Source organism: Salvelinus fontinalis, chromosome 37, assembly GCF_029448725.1.
Source record: "Salvelinus fontinalis isolate EN_2023a chromosome 37, ASM2944872v1, whole genome shotgun sequence".
Lineage (NCBI taxonomy): Eukaryota > Metazoa > Chordata > Actinopteri > Salmoniformes > Salmonidae > Salvelinus > Salvelinus fontinalis.
In genome coordinates, this window is record NC_074701.1 from 1,265,258 (window position 1) to 1,285,356 (window position 20,099).

The window sequence follows — 20,099 nt, forward strand, 5'->3', positions numbered from 1 at the left end:
TGTGAAGAGACCCCTGATGGCATGTCTTGCGTGGGTGTATGGATGTATGTTATTTGATTATGTGTAAAATTTGGAATTTTTAATCACAGTACGTTATAAAAATCGTTTTTCCACTTTACTAGCGAAATAGTCATTGACATTTTTGGCAATATCAAAACATTTTGGTATAAATAACTCATCAACTCGATGGAGATGAATTGCGTTTTCTGCCCATGATATCATTTAACGTACTCCAAGTATTTTTTCATTGTGTTTTATGTCATTTATCTTGGTTTGGCAATATCATTTCTTGTTATTTTTGTTAAGTTTATTCACAACCTTTCTAAATGTACAGTATGTCAACCGATTAGCTGAGCAGCCTGACTTGTTTGCCGTCTCTTTTGCATAATTTAATTTTCAATTCATCATCAAACCAGGAGGCTCTAACAGTTTTCACAGTTAATTTCATAACAGGTTCATGCTTGTCAACAATTGTCATGAATCATTTTATAAACACTTCCAGAGCTGCATCGGTTCAGTTCCTCACACACATCAGCCAACATGCATTTTCTAAATCTTCAACAAAAGAATCATGAGAACACATGTTGTATGATCTCTTATCATTTACTTTTGGACCTGCCGTTGGTACTTTGGCTTTCCTTGTTATTACCACAATGTTACGGTCACTACAGCCATTGGGAACTGATGTTGCTTCGGAACAAAGCTCAGTAGCATTAGTGAAGATATGATCAATACAAGTGGATGTCACAAATCCAACACTATTGGTATGCACTCTAGTTGGTTGAGTGATAACCTGGATCATATTACAGCCATTCGTCACAGTTAGAAGCTTCCTCTTGAGAGGACAGCTATTTGCTAACCAGTCAATGTTCAGGTCACCCAGAAAATACACCACTCTGTTAACATCACACACACACTATCAAGCTTTGCACACATTTTATTCAAGTACTGACTGTTATCCTATAGCAGCACCCCAAAAGAAGAGGTTTTAGATGAGGCAGGTGAACTTGCAACCACAACACTTCAACAACATTTGACGTAAGATATTCTTTAAGCTTTACAAGATTATGGCTCTGAACATATACAGCAACACCTCCCCCATCGGCATTCCTGTCTTTTCTTCAGACGTTATATCCTTGGATTGTTACTGCTGTATCCTCAAAGGAATTATCGAATTGAGTTTCAGAGATTGACAGTTTAATGGTAGATTACCGGAAACTCAACAAGAAGGTGTGATTTCATTATTACTGAAACAGGATAGAAGTGGTGTACATAGAGATCCAGTCCATTGAAAAAATTGGATGCCCCTTACACTTTGGTGTTGTGATGCAAAAATTCTAGCAAAATGTATAGCGCATAGAATTAAAAAAGGTTTTGTTGGATATTATTATTTCTAAACAGACAGGTTTTTTACATGGACGATACATTAGAGATAGTATAAAACAAGTACTGGAAACAATAGAACACTATGAAAAATCGGGGAAACCAGGTCTGCTTTTCATAGCTGACTTTGAAAATATCTTTGATAAAGTACGACTGAAGTTTATATTTAAATACCTGGAACATTTCAATTTTGGACAATCTGTTATAAAATGGGTTAACATGATGGATAATAACCCTAGGTGTAAAATGGTAAATAATGGCTACTTCTCAGAAAGTTTTAAGTTGTCAAGAGGAGTAAAACAAGGTTGTCCACTATGTATTGAAATGTTATCTATTAAAATCTGATCCAACAATAAGTTCAAATGGTTAGAAATCCAGGGCTTAAAAACAAAGGTGTCATTGTACACTGATGTTCATGTGTTATTTTAAATCCAGAATCATAGAGTATCTAGATACTTTTCCTAACCTCTCTGGATTACAACCAAATGATAATAAGTGTACTATATTACATATTGGATCACTAAAATTTTTTACTTTTACTCTACCGTGTAGTTTACCAATACAATTGTCTGATGGTGATTTGGACATACTCAGTATACATATTACAAAATAAATAAATGATCTCACACCGATACATTTTTATAGAAAGTTAGCAAAAATCACCCTGTTGTCACGCCCTGGCCTTAGTATTCTTTGTTTTCTTTATTATTTTAGTTAGGTCAGGGTGTGACATGGGGAATGTTTGTGTTTTGTTGGTTTTGGGTGTTTTTTATGGTAAAGGGGTTGTTGTATAGTATATGGGTTTGTGTGGAGTAAATGTGTCTAGTGTTGTCTATGTATGTTTAGTGGTCTAGGAGAGTCTATGGTTACCTGAATGAGTTCCCAATTAGAGACAGCTGATTTCGGTTGTCTCTGATTGGGAGCCTTATTTAGGGTAGCCATAGGCTCTCATTGGTTGTGGGTAATTGTCTATGTAAGAACGTTAGTAGCCTGTGTATGTTTGTGCACAACGTTTGTAGCTTCACGGTCGTTTTGTTATTTTGTTGTTTTGTTAAAGTGTTTTTGTGTCGTGTTCATCTTCGTGTTAAAATAAAAGAAGATGGCATATTTTCCAACTGCTGCATTTTGGTCCGTTAATCCGCCACACGATCGTGACAGAATTACCCACCATAGGACCAAGCGGCATGACCAGCGGCAACAGGAGCAATACAAGGATTTATGGACATGGGAGGAAATTTTAGACCGGGAGGTACCAGGAGAATATAACCGTCCCAAAGCTGAGCTGGAGGCAGCGAAAGCAGAGAGGCGGCGATATGAGGAGCTAGCTCGGAGGCAGGAAAAGGAACCTACAAAGGATCTGGGTTACACTACATGGGAGGAGATCGACAGGTGGGCGATCAACCCAGGGAGAGTGCCGGAGCCCGCCTGGGATTCTCTGGCGCAGTGCGAGGAGGGATACCGGCGAATGGAGGCAGCACGACGAACCGGTAGGAAGCCTGTGGGAAAACCCAAAAAATTTCTTTGGGGGGGGCTTAAAGGGAGAGTGGCGAAGTCAGGTAGGAAACCTGCGCCTACTCCCTGTAATTACCGTGGAGAGCGAGAGTACGGGCAGACACCGTGTTACGCAGTAGAGCGCACGGTGTCTCCTGTACGTGTGCATAGCCCGGTGCGGGTTATTCCACCTCCCCGCACTGGCAGGGCTAGATTGAGTATTGAGCCGGATGTCATGAAGCCGGCCCTACATATCTGGCCACCAGTGCGTCTCCTCGGGCCGGTTTACATGGCACCAGCCTTACGCATGGTGTCCCCGGTTCGCCTACATAGCCCGGTGCGGGTTATTCCACCTCCCCGCACTGGTCGGGCAACGGGGAGCATTCAACCAGGTAAGGTTGGTCAGGCTCAATGCTCAAGGGAGCCAATACGCCTGCACGGTCCGGTATTTCCGGCGCCACCTCCCCGCCCCAGTTCAGTGCCACCAGTGCCTACACCACGTAACAGGCTTCCAGTGTGTCTCCAGAGCCCTGTTCCTCCTCCACGCACTCGTCCTATGGTGCGTGTCTCCAGCCCGGTATCACCAATTCCGGCACCACGCACTAAGCCTCTTGTGCGTCTCCAGAGTCCTGTGCATCCTGTTGCTGCTCCCCGCATTAGCCCTGAGATGCGTGTCCTCAGTCCGGTACCACCAGTTCCGGCCCCACGCACTAGGCCTAATGTGCGTCCCCAGGGTCCAGTATGCCCTGTTCCTGCTCCCCGCACTAGCCCTGAGATGCGTGTCCCCAGCCCGGTGCCACCAGTCCCGGCACCACGCACCAGGCCTACAGTGCGCCTCAGCCGGCAGGAGTCTGCCGTCTGCACAGCAATGACTGAACTGCCCGTCTCCCCAGCGCCATCTGAGCCATCCGTCTCCCCAGCGCCATCTGAGCCATCCGTCTCCCCAGCGCCATCTGAGCCATCCGTCTGCAATGAGCCTGCAAAGCCGCCCGTCTGCCATGAGCCTGCAAAGCCGCCCGTCTGCCATGAGCCCACTGAGCCGTCCGCCAGACAGGAGCCGCTAGAGCCGCCAGCCAGACAGGAGCCGCTAGAGCCGTCCGTCAGACAGGATCTGCCAGAGCCGCCAACCAGACAGGATCTGCCAGAGCCGCCAACCAGACAGGATCTGCCAGAGCCGCCAACCAGACAGGAGCAGCCAGATCAGTCAGCTAGCCATGAGCAGCCAGATCCGTCAGCTAGCCATGAGCAGCCAGATCCGTCAGCTAGCCATGAGCAGCCAGATCCGTCAGCTAGCCATGAGCAGCCAGATCCGTCAGCTAGCCATGAGCAGCCAGATCCGTCAGCTAGCCATGAGCAGCCAGATCCGTCAGCTAGCCATGAGCAGCCAGATCCGTCAGCTAGCCATGAGCAGCCAGATCCGTCAGCCAGCCATGAGCAGTCAGATCCGTCAGCCAGCCATGAGCAGTCAGATCCGTCAGCCAGCCATGAGCAGTCAGATCAGTCAGCCAGCCATGAGCAGCCAGATCAGTCAGCCAGCCATGAGCAGCCAGATCCGTTAGCCAGCCATGAGCAGCCAGATCTGTCAGCCAGCCATGGGCCGTCCCTCAGTCCGGAGCTGCAGTCCCTCAGTCCGGAGCTGCAGTCCCTCAGTCCGGAGCTGCAGTCCCTCAGTCCGGAGCTGCCATTCCTCAGTCCAGAGCTGCCATTCCTCAGTCCGGAGCTGCCCCTTATCCTGGTGCTGCCCCTTATCCTGGTGCTGCCCCTTACCCTGGTGCTGCCCCTTACCCTGGTGCTGCCCCTTACCCTGGTGCTGCCCCTGACCCTGGTACTGCCCCTGACCCTGGTACTGCCCCTGACCCTGGTACTGCCCCTGACCCTGGTACTGCCCCTTACCCTGGTACTGCCCCTTAGTCCGGAACTGCCCCTTCATGCAATGGGGTTAATGTGGAGGGGGGTCGTTTGGAGGAAGCCTAGGAGGTGGTTAGGTACTGTGGTGACGTGGGGACCACAACCAGAGCCGGAGCCGCCACCGTGGAAGGAAGCCCACCCAGACCCTCCCCTAGACTGTGTATGGTGCGCCCGGAGTTCGCGCCTCAAGGGGGGGGTTATGTCACGCCCTGGCCTTAGTATTCTTTGTTTTCTTTATTATTTTAGTTAGGTCAGGGTGTGACATGGGGAATGTTTGTGTTTTGTTGGTTTTGGGTGTTTTTTATGGTAAAGGGGTTGTTGTATAGTATATGGGTTTGTGTGGAGTAAATGTGTCTAGTGTTGTCTATGTATGTTTAGTGGTCTAGGAGAGTCTATGGTTACCTGAATGAGTTCCCAATTAGAGACAGCTGATTTCGGTTGTCTCTGATTGGGAGCCTTATTTAGGGTAGCCATAGGCTCTCATTGGTTGTGGGTAATTGTCTATGTAAGAACGTTAGTAGCCTGTGTATGTTTGTGCACAACGTTTGTAGCTTCACGGTCGTTTTGTTATTTTGTTGTTTTGTTAAAGTGTTTTTGTGTCGTGTTCATCTTCGTGTTAAAATAAAAGAAGATGGCATATTTTCCAACTGCTGCATTTTGGTCCGTTAATCCGCCACACGATCGTGACACCTGTTTAACTCTTTAGTCATATCCCAGTTTACCAGTTAGCTTATGGTCTTGCCTACACCTAGCAAATAGTTATTTAAAATGTTTGAGAAAAAAAGATTCCATTTTATTTGGAACGGCAAGCCAGACAAAATTAAACAGGCCTATTTATATAATGACTATGAATTCGGAGGGCAGAAATTCTTAAATATTCAACATTAGACTTCTCAATAAAGGCTTCAGTCATACAAAAGTTATACTTAAATCTGAACTGGTTCTCTAGCAAATTAATAAGAATGTCTCACCCCATGTTCAAGAATGGCCTTTTTCCTTTTATTCAGATTACAACGTCGCACTTTCGGTTATTTGAAAAGGAAATAATCTCCCAAATATCGCTATTTTTAAAACAACCATAGAAAGTTGGTTACAATTTCAATTTAATCCACCAGAAAAAATAATACAACTAATATTATGGTTAAATTCAAATATACTAATAGATAAAATAAACATTATTTTTGGAATAAAAACATGCTATAATCTTTCTAAATGATATCTTAAATAGGACTGGTGGAGTTCTCACACATGCAGCTAACAAAATATATGGAAATGTCTGCTCTACCCACAATTACAACTACCTAATTGCAGCATTACTGCAAAAATGGAAGAGGAAAGTCGAAGGGGGAAAAAGTAGGGCATCTTTCTGTTGGCCCTGCATTAAAGACCCTAATTGGTTAAAGAAAATTGTAATAAATAAAAAAGAATACCAGTTTCATTTAACCCTTGTGTAGTCTTACAATTCTGTATTCTCCCTTTGTCCTAAGGGTAAAAAATGACCCGCCTTCTTTAAACCCCTAAAATGAAGGAGCTTAATTGAATGTTAACCCCAACACTATTTTGCATGAAGAAACAACCTGCCATTCATCACAAACTTTGTAATATCTGCGTTTTCCCTCTTCACAGTGCAGAAAGACATATAATCAGTGGACACCACTCGTTTTTATTACAACAAACCTGTCATAATTGTTTTCTTTACTAAAGTAGAGGTTAATTATTATTATTATTGCCAAAGGTACTGCATAGGTGTAAATATATTTTTTTTTGCAAGAGATAGCACTTGCATAGCCTAAGAAAGTAGCAGAAATGTGCAGACAGTTGTTTTGAATGCATTTTATTGAAGGGAAACAATAACAGTCTTGAATTTTTTTGCAACATAGTGATATATTCTTAATATACTGTACAATGAAGAATTCAACTACAAAATTCTAGTCTTCTCCCATTTTCTGAACCATTGCTCCCACCCACAAGGTGTACAAACAACAATAAATAAGAATACAATTAGATAATAGATACAAAACAAAAACATGAAGAACATAAATGAATCAACTCTAATTAGCACATGTAGGACAGTATGCAAGTGTGTGTGCATGGACTTTGCAGATGTATTTCTCACATGTGCAGCACATAGTATTTGTTTGACAGTCCTTCTTTGGGGGACAGAATTGGCATCTCCTCCTCTTGCCTGCCCCAACTGCAGCCTCAGGTGGATCAGGACATGATTCAGCCCCCTGAACAGCTTTCACAAGCGCTGTAGAGACTGCTGTGCGGGGGAGGCACTCCCTTCTTTGAATGTGTGGGGTTACAAGTGCCTGTCCCAGCTGATCCAGGAACACTGTCCTCTTGTTCAGGCATCCAGGCAGGGTTGATCTTGTTCCATATCAGGCATTGTATGAGGACACATTAATGATGTTATGGAAGATGACCAGGGGCCAGCGGGTAGTCATCATCCTGCATCTGCAAGTTCCAATCATCTTGTCCAGGTTGTTCACGCCTCCTTTGTTGTGGTTGTAGTCCAGGATGATGCTGGCTTCCTGTCCTCACAATCACTGATATCAGCCGTTTTGTGCAGTGTTCTCAGGAGGACAAAATTCTTGTTTCTCTTTGGGAGGTAAGAAACTAGAGTGGTGGTGGGAACTTTGATGAGAGGTCACCAACCATGGTGATCTTCCTTTTCGGGAGCTGCTGGCTGAGTTCAATCAGTAGCACACATAATCTCAATTTGTCATTGTGTGTGTGTGTGTGTGTGTGTGTGTGTGTGTGTGTGTGTGTGTGTGTGTGTGTGTGTGTGTGTGTGTGTGTGTGCGTGTGCGTGTGCGTGTGCGTGTGCGTGTGCGTGTGCGTGTGCGTGTGCGTGTGTCTTTGTGTTTTTTGTGGAGTGTAAATGATTTTATAACTGCTGGGTCAAAACTGACCCTCAGACAATCGTTGTACCCTGGTTGTGTACAGTTTTCATGGAAATATGAATAACGGCGATGTTTCAGTTTTTCTAATGTTGGTGTCACTCTAGGAAAAGTCATCAAATTTCAAGTTGGAAAAAGATCAATTATGTTTTTTTCTCTGCTGTTGAACATACTGACGGGTCATTGGCATTCTCTCAACCAGCTTCATGAGATAGTCACCTGGAATGCATTTCAAATATCAGGTGTGCCTTGATAAAAGTTAAATTGTGAGATTTCTTTCCTTCTTAATGTTTTGGAGCCAATCAGTTGTGTTGTGACAATGTAGGTGTGGTATACAGAATATTTGATAAAATACCAAGTCCATGGTATGGCAAGAACAGCTTAAATAAGCAAAGGCAAAGGGTGTCTACTTTGAAGAATCTCAAATTTGTTTTACACTTTTTTGGTTACAACATGATTCCATATGTGTTATTTCAATGTTATTCCTCATGGATTGTCCTTCTAGAATCTACATAGTCTGTTTTCCCAGTCATGTGTGATAATGATTCACATACAGTGCCGGTTTTGTGTGGAATTGTTTATTGTCATCTTGCTGCAAGTCTCTTTCAGGACGTCCACCTCTCCCTGGGAGAACTGCAAACTGTTCTTAACCTCTCTGGGGTAGGTAGGACGCAAACGTCCCACCGACCAATAGCCAGGGAAAACATGATATAAAATATAAAAATCTAACTTTCATTAAATCACACATGTAAGATACCAAATTAAAGCTACACTCGTTGTGAATCCAGCCAACATGTCAGATTTCAAAAGGGCTTTTCGGCAAAAGCATAAGATGCTAATATCTGATGACAGCACAATGTCAACAAAGAGAGAGTAGCATATTTCAACACTGCAAGCACGACACAAAACGCAGAAATAAAATATAAATCATGCCTTACCTTTGACAAAATTATTTTGTTGCCCCATAAACATCAGAAATGGTCCTTTTGTTCGATTCATTCCATCGATATATATCCAAAATGTCAATTTATTTGGACCGTTTCATCCAGAAAAACACAGCTTCCAACTTTCGCCACTTCTTTACAAAATATATCAAAAGTTACATGTAAACTTTACCAAAACATTTCAAACTAATTTTGTAATACAACGTTAGGTATTTTTAAACGTTAATAATCGATCAATTTGAAGACGGGATGATCTGTGTCCAATACAAAAGAAAACAAACTTTTTTCGTAACGTGGCTCTCTCAAAAAATTTACTTCATGTGACCCTCATTTACGATAGCCCTACTTCTTCAGTACACAAAGGAATAACCACAACCAATTTCCAAGGACTGGTGACATCCAGTGGAAGCGGTAGGAACTGCAAGCAAGTCAATTAGAAATCTGGTGTCTCTAAAAAACTTAATTGAAAAGACAGTGACATCAAAAAAATACAAATTCTGAATGGTTTGTCCTCAGGGTTTTGCCTGCTACATAAGTTCTGTTATTCTCACAGATATGATTCAAACAGTTTTAGAAACTTCAGAGTGTTTTCTATCCAAATCTACTAATAATATACATATCTTATAATCTGGGGATGAGTAGCAGACAGTTGAATTTTTGCATATTATTTTTCTGAAAGTGAAAATGCTGGCCCCTGCCCACAAGAAGTTAAGGTCTTGGACCTCTCTGGTCAGATCATCCATTATTTTGTTTGTTATTTGGACAATGCTCTTGAAGCTCTTTTCTTGTTGCTGTAACAATTGCTTTTAGACATGTTTTTGTTGATTTTAAAGATCACGCACCTCTGACAGTGAAACACTGTCCTCCATTACTTCCACCTTCTTTAACTTTGGGAGCCATGATGGTAACAACGTAGTCTAACGCTGGTACTCCACACAATTCCAACCAGCACAGCTCACAGGGCCAATGGAAACAGCAACAAACAGCAGAGATTTAAACAGCCATTATCCGCGGTCACAGCCACAATCGCTTTGTTTCCTTTGAACTGGTGTCTGTTTCAATAGGCTAAAATGAAGAGCTGGTATGTGTAAAAAACATGATGGCGCAGTGGACTAATTCCATGGATAGCGAACAGAAGATCATAGGTTTGAAACTCATTGATGCCGTGTCACAATAAACAATAAATGTGTTTGCATTAATTTCTATGTGTCCTCTGTGTTTGGAGTAAAAATAATCTAACCCAAAATAAGCTCGCAGTGTTATTAAAAGTCTTATTAAAAAACCTACAAAAAACCTTTACATTTCATTCTTAGAGGGTTAAGAAAACGTTCAATAATAACCATAAGAAAATGTTCACACGATTTAGTGAATGTTCTCAGAATGTTATTTAATTACCTTCAAATAACTTTCCAGATAACGTTCTCAGTGTGTTAATAAAACCAACCAGGACATTTTTTAAAGGAACTCGAGTAAAACATTCTCCGAAACTGCAACCTAAAAACAAATATTTCTAGAACAGTCAGGAATGTTTAAATTTGTTCTCAGAATGTTTAAAAAACATTCAATTTTAATGGTCAGAAAATGTAAGGAAAGAACTGGTTTGGGAATCATCTTCTTCCTCTTATTTGGAGAAAGTCAACTTGCCTTCCAAATAGAACAACTCCCCCTGTGCAGTGCTGTCCTAAATCTCTCCCCTACAGCTTGTCTTTCTCTCTCTGTCTACTACTTCCACCAACTCTCTTCCACCTTCCACCTTTTTTCAGTATCTATCTCACTCCTCTCTTTCTATCCCTCCCGTCCTCTCCCATTTTCAGTTGCTCTCTTCCCCCTCTCCATCTTTCTCTCTCTCTCTTTCTCCCTCTATCCCTCTTTGCCCTGTCCCCAATCTAATCCTTGATATTAAGTAATTGCCAGAGTGGGGTAAAGTGTTGGAGTGTGGAACTTCAAACAGAGGCTAAAATCTATCTCAGCACGCACACACATATATTGTGTTGTGTTTATATTGAGTGCATAGCCTACCCCCAGTCCTCTCCAAATCTTCAAAGCCACTGGGATTTTTCTCCTCTTCAATCCATAAAGTCCAGCAAATAAATGCAGAGAAATAGGAGCCTGTTTAGCCTGCCCTGTTTACCTCCTCCTATGATAGGAGTGAAGGGTTCTCTCAGGGTTCTCTCTGGGTTGTCTGAGGGTTCTATCCGGGTTATGTCACAGTTGTATCAGCATATATCATGGTTCTCTCAGGATTCTCTCAGGGTTCCAGTTACTAAGAACTGCCAATGTTAACTGTTCATTTAAACCTTAACCTTATGCAATTACACATTTGAATAGATATAGACATTTAGGGCAGGCAAGGGAGGTTATACTTCCTGTAAATACAGCATAGTATACAAAAGACCAGTCAGGTTGGATGTTGATTGGCTGAAATGGTGTTTCTGAAATGGTGTTATTTCAATAGAAACCATGGTAAATGCCTGTTTACTAAAGTATCACTGTGTCCATAAGAATATTTCCAATGTCCCTTTTTTTCTTTGGCCAGCCAGGCAATTCATCAAATTATCTTAACATATTTGATGTACGATGCATGTATGATATAGGCACACAGTATATTACTGGCACCAGCTACAGCTCACAGAATACTCAGAGTGCTAAGTCATGGGAGAAACGAGGAGAAGATAAGGCAGTGAGGGTGTTGTGACTCAATCCGTTCCTTGTTCTATCCTGTTTCCTCCACCCCGTCCCTTCTTTCCTTCCTCCCTCTCATCGTCTTCCTCCTCTGTCAACTTTTTGTCCCCTGCATTTTTTATGGTCTCCGTCGGTGACCTCTGGTGACCACGGGCAAAGCAAACGTCGCAACATCACTCCATCAACCTGTCACTCACCGCACATGCCACCGTAACCAGTCAATCACAGATTACGGCTTTAATTAACAACTCTGAGACAACAAACTAGTTCCTGAAATTGACTGCAGAGAAAAATAGACATGGGGGAGGGACAGAGACAGAGATAGGGAAAGTAACATGGAAAGGAGTGGAAAGAGATGGGAGACAGGGAGTGAAAAGGATAGACAGAAATGTGTTACGTGTGAGAGACAGATACAGAGAGAAAGACGGAGAGAAACAACAACAATGTAAGGAATGGGAAAGAGGTGGAAGGGAGGGAGCGGGAAAGTGAGATCAAACAGGAATACAGAGAGAGAGAGAGAGAGAGAGAGAGAGAGAGAGAGAGAGAGAAAAGGGAAACAGCTAAATGACATGACAATATGAAAAGAGAAAGAAGAAAAGTGATGATGTAAGAGGTCTTGGAAGAGAAAGCAGAAGGTGGATGAAGATATTGAAAGGAACTACAGCCCAGTTAGCACAGTGAACCGTTTAAGCCGTTACACTGGCTCAATATGATCTGAGGACAGGGACGGGTAGTGTATAGACGAGTGGAGTGTGTGTGTGTAATTGAGCAGGTGCAGAGGAGAGGAGTGTGTGTAATTGAGGAGGTGGAGAGGCGAGGAGTGTGTGTGTGGTAATTGTGGGTTTAATTTGTGGTGCTATAAAGAGGGTGAAGGGTAGCAGGTGGGCTGCTAGCATTCCCTCTGTCAGTGCTAATGAGCTGGGCAGATTTACAGCAACCAGACATTGTGGAGACAAAGAGATAATGGCTGCATCTCAAATGGCTCCCTATTCCGCATATAGTCTACTACTTTTGACTAGAGCCCATCGGGTCCCTCCATACGGCCCAGGTGAAAACGTGTGCACTATATAGGGTATTTGGTGCCATTTGGGATGCACACAGAGGCTATCACCCAAACACGTTTGACTAAAACAACAGATTCCCCATGTGATAGAATGATGGTGATGGTCATGGTGCAGGGGTCCTGCATGTTGAGTAAGGGAGATGTTTTCTTTTTTCTTCACATCATTCTTGCCAGTTAACTTTTTGGAATGAGCTCAAGAAAGGTGATAGTACAGTTACTGGCATTCAGCCCTATGACTCTTGATCTAGAGCTAGTATAACACACCTCAAAGTATTTGAAATGTAGTCTGTCTCTGTCTGTCTGTCTGTCTGTCTGTCTGTCTGTCTGTCTGTCTGTCTGCCTGTCTGCCTGTCTCTCTGTGTCTGTCTGTCTGTCTGTGTGTGTGTGTGTGTGTGTGTGTGTGTGTGCTTTTGTGCGTGTGCATGTGTCTTTGTGTGTACAGCAACTCAGTGTTTAATAAAAACCAGTCACCCCAGGGAGTTCTAATTCCCCACCCCCCAGCCTCTCGTCCCATGCTCCCTGACCCCTAAAACCCTCTCCCACTGTGAGTTAGTCTCTGTGTCATTGAAATGTCGGCATTATCAAATGCCACCACTAATGACTTTAAGACTCGCCAAGTGTGTTTTGTGTCCTGTTGCTCGCCCCAGCTGTACCCTACCCCAATGACACAAACACACTCTTTCTCCTGCTCTCTTTCTCTCTTATTTTTTCTTTCCCCAAATACCCCTCTTTCTTTCTTTGAATTCCATTCTCTCCCGTTCATGACATATACTGTACATACAGAGAGACAGGCAAGCACGCACACACACACACACAAACCTATACCTTTTCTGTACTGTCACTCTCTCTCCTTACTTTATCTACACCTTAACTCGTCCATTCATCAATTGTTTTTTATCCTCCAGTAGACAGGCGGTGTAGTAGAATATTGAACACAGATAAGCCAACAGCGATGCCGAGGGAGATAGTACAGCCATGTCTGGCCCTGAAATACACACTCTTAGAAAAAAAAGGGTTCCAAAAGACTTCTTTGCGGAGGAATAGGGTTCTACCAAGAACCGTTTTACCTAGAACCTTTAAAAACCCAAGAAACGTTTTTGGAAGAAAGGGTTTTTTGATGATTCTTTGGAAAGCAAGAAGGATTCTTTAGAAGGCAATAAGGATTCTTTAGAAGGCAGGAAGGGTTCTACAAAGAACCCTTCTGAATCTGAATATGTTTTTTAATTATTTATATTTTTCTTATTTTAAATAGTGCCTGATTATTAGTGTTTACCTCAGTGTTTAAACTTCAACATCAATAGTTTGAGTAATCCGATCATTTTAAAACAATAGGTGTGAGGATGTTTTAAACTGTACCTACAGTATATAGGAATATTTATGCATGGTATTCTCTTAGTAATTTTACATATACCGTACTGACATAGTTCATATCATTCCCATGATTTCTGTCTTTCAAATTTGTATTTTATGTGATATTATTAAGCAGAGAGTAGTATAATAGAAGGCAGTGAACCAGCAGTGTATTGCATGGTACACAGCAAATTGGCCAGTTTTAACTATTGTTGATTTTTTTTTGTAACTTTCTAGTGTTGATTAAGAAGTTAACTTAACTTAAAAGGTACACTATGCAGAAATAGCTCTAAATTCGAATGCTAAAATTCTAATAGTTCGCTTAATTTCAGTTTATGTGACAAAGCAAGCAAGTATAGTTTAAATATTCATTGTACTATCTAAACCGCTATCCATTCCATAACCAGAAATATTGTATTTTCAGCTGGTTGAAGCTGGTGTACAAAACCGAAGTGAAAGATGCAAAAATGAAACTTAAGAACCGGAAGCATAGAATTAGCACACATAGAACAGAAATGCAGCTTCTTAACCTTGCTTTTAATGACAGATCTATCTAACACTTAGTGGTGTTAAATAACCCCAGTGTTGGTGTTAATAGCCAGAGTTGAGTCTGGTTGTGTAATTTTTACTTTGTGTGAGTAACACTCAAACACGTCCATTATATTTCCCATCTTGCTCTATTGCAGGTTGATTTTCAGAATTCTTTGTTTCAAATACCTTTGTTTTTGCATTGATACATTTTTTGCTATACAAAGATAAATAACTTTTTTTTAACAATTCCAATCTGTCAGCAGTTGGACTTATCGCACCCATTACTGAGATGGTTGTTCCAGTTCGGATGATTTAGGTAGTCTCATCATTCCCGAATGTAGGTTGTGGGTGATTGAAAGTTCCAATTGTTGGATATTCTCACACCGGCTGGATTCCAATAGGAATTCCATATCACTTTGAAAACCAGCATAATGTGCTCCACAGGCCTGATGTGGCCTGTAAAAGCAGGAGTTTCCATAACGTCACTGTGTTCGGGTATAACTAGGCCCTCAAATTAGAGTCCTGCACGGGTCCGTTATTTTTAGCTGCAGCCGCTTTGTGCCGGACACGTCAATTCCGAGCCCCAGTCACGACGGATTTTTCTCCTCAACCAGACACTCTCATATCATTTTTCAGAGAGCCGATCCGTGGCCCAACGAATAACATTAATTTCTGAATTGTTTTTATGACTCCAGAGGAGTGGGCTATTAAGCTATTGATATTCCCTGCACGTGTTTGTCTGCATGTCTATGCAACATTTGGATAAAAGAAAACCATGCCATGAATTAAGAACAATAGGCTCATCTTCTTATTTACACGCTGCGATGCGGCACACTGAGAACTCTATTCGCTTTGAAAAAGAGCCTTCTAATTGGCCTTCGTCTTACCTAATGGAAACGTATAGCTGACAACAAAACACACCATCAAATTCAATGTTGTTTAGATAATCAAATAGTATCATTTAAACTTAAATAAACAATTGCCTGAATCGAATCGGCTACAGTCTGCAAGTATAGCCTACATTTATTTATTTAGTATGAAATTGGCTACTCAAACTATTATCGGCCACACAGGCTTAAACTTTACATGGCCTGTGTGTGGTTTAAACAAACAAAAGTCCGAATGAATGTCATAATTAACTGATAAGTAACTGAGTTATCGTCAACAAACACGTGTCTATCAATCGGGATGTTGTCCTCCTTATCCACAATGACTCCACAATTCACGAGGATTTCACTCGCGCCGGGACCTGTTTCCACGATGGTATATTTCACCATCTTAACCTTTCTTTTTATTTATCTTGTTACGTTAGTCGTTTCTTTTTTGTGTGTGAGCTAGGAGTCAGGGAAAATAAACTTGACAATGTATTGTTGCACGACGGAAGGAAACATGAGCTTTGCAGGTGGACAAATTAGGAATGTTTCAGCACCACACAAATAGCCTAGTAATGAACAGTCGCCGGCTCCACTCTCACTACGTGACCGCATGGTAGCCTAGGCCTAGGCTATGTCTGCCTCACTGCTCACATAGCCGAATGGATTTTGCAACACGAAACATTCGCAACACAACAAGCTCCTTGGTTAGTAAAAAATAATATTTGTTTAAACAGCGTTTTCGACTCTCAATATAATTGTTCTGAATCACGAGCGGGACAAACCGAAGAACCCTATATGATTCTACTTAGCACTTGTTTTTCTAGTGTGCTATACAGATGGATTGAATATATTGGCAAACAGGCAGACAGACAAGCACTGCTAGATAGGAAACTTTAAGCTATCTGTTTTTTTTTCACAGGTAGATAGCTAAATGTGAGCTTATCTGTTTTCTCTCCTCTCTCCATTCTGTCAGGCAGCAGGTGAAGGCAAATCCCTGCTCAGCCCAGGTATTTCTGTATTTTCTATCAGCTCTATCTTAGTGTCCCTCTCACAGAGCTGATGAGCTAGCTCTCCCATTGACTGCATTATAGACCCATCTCTGTCTTAGCTGGGGGTGGACATGCCACACAATAGAAATAGAATGACTAGAATATGGGTACACTCAATATGGCCACCAGAATTTACAGTAAACGTAATCACGGAATGTTGACTTGAATGGGAATGTCCGTTTTTATCATTCAATTTCTATGGGGGACAAGCGTTACTGGAACAATACCAGACCAGAGAAAGTCAAACAGGATCGAAGCTTGAGAGTGGTCAGGTCATCATCACTGTGCATGTATCTATCTGGTAATACAGTACTGACTGCCACAGCATTCATGTGAACTGATGTTACATTGATGTTGAAATCACATCACAAGAGGTCAAAGAATGGCAGGACGGTACTGGAGGGTTGGGCTGGGGAATGGAGCGTGGTTGGCAGAGAGGCAGGCGGGCAGACATAGAGACGTACGCACGCATGCACACACATACGTTCATTATGCCTGTGAATGAGATATTTAAAGTGTGTTGTTCTATTGTGCAGAATAACAGAGGACTTGCACTCTTGATGTGCCCTGTGTCACTATAAAGTAGATATCAGATTAGTCTGATCTAGTCCCCTTTTCTCTTTACTTTGTAAAATGTTTATTATTGTGAAAGCATAACTTCAAGCCCTAATCATGTATGTCTCTGTGACTCCTATCTTATTATCCTGCCAGATGTTATTGTACCCATCTCACCTTGGTCATATTAAAGCCATTATTTGCATTTTATCTGACTTATAAGCTAAGACATTATGAAACAATCCTATTCATTTTAGAATTTGTAAACTCTCCTCATTACTGTTGGCAAAAAGAAAATGGCTGTTTGTAATGTAGTTGTCATAAAATCAAACACTCCCTCTGCATCTACCATAGCATAACCCCCCCCCCCCCCCCACGAGACTGCAGTAGAGAGTGTCAGCAGTTTTAAGTTCCTCTACATCACCGAGGACTTGATCAAATCAAATCAAATGTTATTGGTCACATGCACATGGTCTTTTATTAAAGTAAATTTTCTGCAATTAAACAAGGGAAAAAATACTGATGCACAACCACTTGAGAGAGAGAGCAGTCAATCCCCCCCCCCCCCCCCCCCCACACACAGGACATGATTTGAATCGGGAGACAACAACAAAAAAGAGCAAAGTATTAGTTAGTCCAAGCAAGGATAAAAACCACATTGATCTGTAATAATGTGATTGTGTATGTGACTGACTCTACATACGGTAATGAGAGAAAATTGACAGGGCTGCTCACAGTGCTTGGAGAGGAAACATTCAATGTTCAAGTGGATGAGAGTGCACATGATATGAGACATGGCTTCAGTTCATGTCAGGAGAGAGTTGACAGTTATTGGAGTTGCCATCACCCCTTAAACTGGGAACTGGAAGGGACTTAGCTGTAAATACAAATAGCAGCTAATACAAAAAAGATTCTCTATGAAGTTAAACTAAGAAATCTCAGAATTCACAAAGTCAAACACAGACTGTGCATCTCACTCACTTAACACATCAAAAGTAGTCCAATAAATATTCCTGAATAAAGTCCTGATCATCCACATACCTGCCAATAACTGTCAATTTATTGGGGAACCACAGTTTTTTTTCCTGGGGCCCAGAGTTTTTCCTTGTCTGGAAACCTAACCTGGTAAAACTCTGGACCCTATAGGCTATGACAGTGATTCATCAGTTGTAAAAATATTTTATATGGGACATGATGGGACCAGTTTTTCTAATCAGGTCAAATGGTTTTACAAAACTCCTGGAAAAACTCCTGGCCCTGAAGAGGATGAAAACCCTGTCAAACTGCAGCAGCTTGTTCACATAAATTACATTTTAACTAGACTAACAGGGGGAGTTTCCTCCACACAGACACAGAGACTACAACTGATGGACAATAGATCTCACAGGGCTGAGGTTTCTTTATGCATGTGTGCATCGTGTAGGCCTATGCAAACCAAATGCCTAATTAATAATGAACTCACAGCCTATGTCATCAATATTTTGTTGATTGACTAATTCCAGTTTAAAATGTATTGAAAAATTCTTGGCAGCCTAGCCAGCCCGAGTTGAAATACAAACCACATTTGATCACATCCACATTTTCACCTTTCACAACCAAATGGACTATAAATACAAAACTATACCAATTTGTACCAATTTTTACGGACAGGGCACATAGGCTGTATGCAACTGCTGTTCTTAGTAGCCTACAGTTGATCAGACTGATTGCTAATGTTTAGGTGTAACCAAGCTGCTGCAACATTTATGTAAAGACTTCTTGCTTGTCGTCTGTCGGGGAGTGAGGATGTGGCTACACATAGAGTGAGGATGCTACCCTTAGAGGGTGCTGTTGAAACTACTGTATACCAATGCAAAACATTTTTATTTGTTTTTATTTTTTAATTTTATCCCCTTTTCTCCCCAATTTTCGTGGTATCCATTCGCTAGTAATTACTATCTTGTCTCATCGCTACAACCTAGAAGGTTGAAATATGATGGTCTGTGATTGTTTGCTGGGGTGCTATCCTCAGATAATAGCATTGTTTGCTTTCGCCGTACAGCATTTTTGAAATCTGACATGTCTGCTGGATTCACAACAAGTGTAGCTTTAATTTGGTACATTGAATGTGTGATTTCATGAAAGTTAAATTTTTATAGTAAATTATTTGAATTTGGCGCTCTGCATTTTCACTGGATGTTGGCCAGGTGGGACTCTACCGTCCCACATATCCCAGAGAGGTTAAATGTAGTTTTGTAATTGACGAAAACAAGCACACAACAAGAAAATTGTGTTTGAAATTGGTCGATTTTTTTGCTGTAAGCCAAAAGGGTAAAGTAGATCACCACATGTTGTTTTCCCCACAGGTGGGCAGGGCCACGATGCTCTAATTAATACCAACGGGGACTATTCTTTGCGCCCCTCACTGTATCAAGACCACATTGTCTTTATATAGAGCTCTATAACACGGTACATTTTTACCACACAATCTATTCCTATAGTAGTGGCAGCGAGTATCTATAGTTCTATTGATAATTACTGTATATAATTATTATTATCATCTATATAAAATATATTATTATCTAAAAGAGGCTTTGGTATTAGCCTGTCTGAGGGGATGCGCGTGTGAGACATGGTGGGAAACCTAAAGTGCTAAATCTGGTGTATTTGATTCTATAGTGAGAGCGGGGTATGATCATATTACATATTCCGACCATGGCTAAGGGAAACACTGGCATCCTACATACGTTTTGTTCATTTTTTAAATGTATTTAATTCATTCTCCCCTGGAAAAAGTAGACTATAGCGGTGGCTACATTTCATCAACATATTATCACAACTGGACATGTAGCCTACAGTCAGCCAGAGGCCTGCCTCATCGCCAAGCAAGGAAGATATTTCGCAATCATCAAATGTGGTCAGTATTATGGCTTGGAGTTGGATAGTTTTTTTTTTTTTTTTTTTTTTTTTTTTTCTGGGGGGTGGATCAGCTTAATATTGCGGAAAGAATGTTGCTTCCAATGTAATTGTTTTGGATAGGTTTAAGCCTGGTCGGGGTGGAGGAGAGTGAGAGGAGATTGAGAGCAGGGTGGATCAAGTCGTGTAAGCAACAACGTGAGAGTTTGTGCAGTGATCAGATTGAATGGTGTGTGCGTGTAATCAGCTATATTGTATGCGGAGACTGTGGCATGAGTGAGGCGAGGTTGGAGATTATAATGGGTTATCATAAACTATGGAGCTAGACAGGATTTTCTAGGTTTATGCTTTGGCACAGGCTGAATGTTATGTAGACCAGTTATCGATCTCCTTCCAAAACGTGCTTACATTTGTATAAACTTCAAGTATTGCTAACTATATATTCCTTGGAAAAATAGATGTAATGTAAC

The 20,099-nt window shown here is 41.7% G+C and overlaps 1 protein-coding gene across 1 annotated transcript in view; it reads left to right on the plus strand.

Moving 5' to 3' along the window:
* LOC129835970 (cadherin-23-like) overlaps positions 1-20,099 on the plus strand; it is a 717,892-nt gene that overhangs the window by 212,890 nt on the left and 484,903 nt on the right. The gene's annotated exons all lie outside the window — the stretch shown is intronic.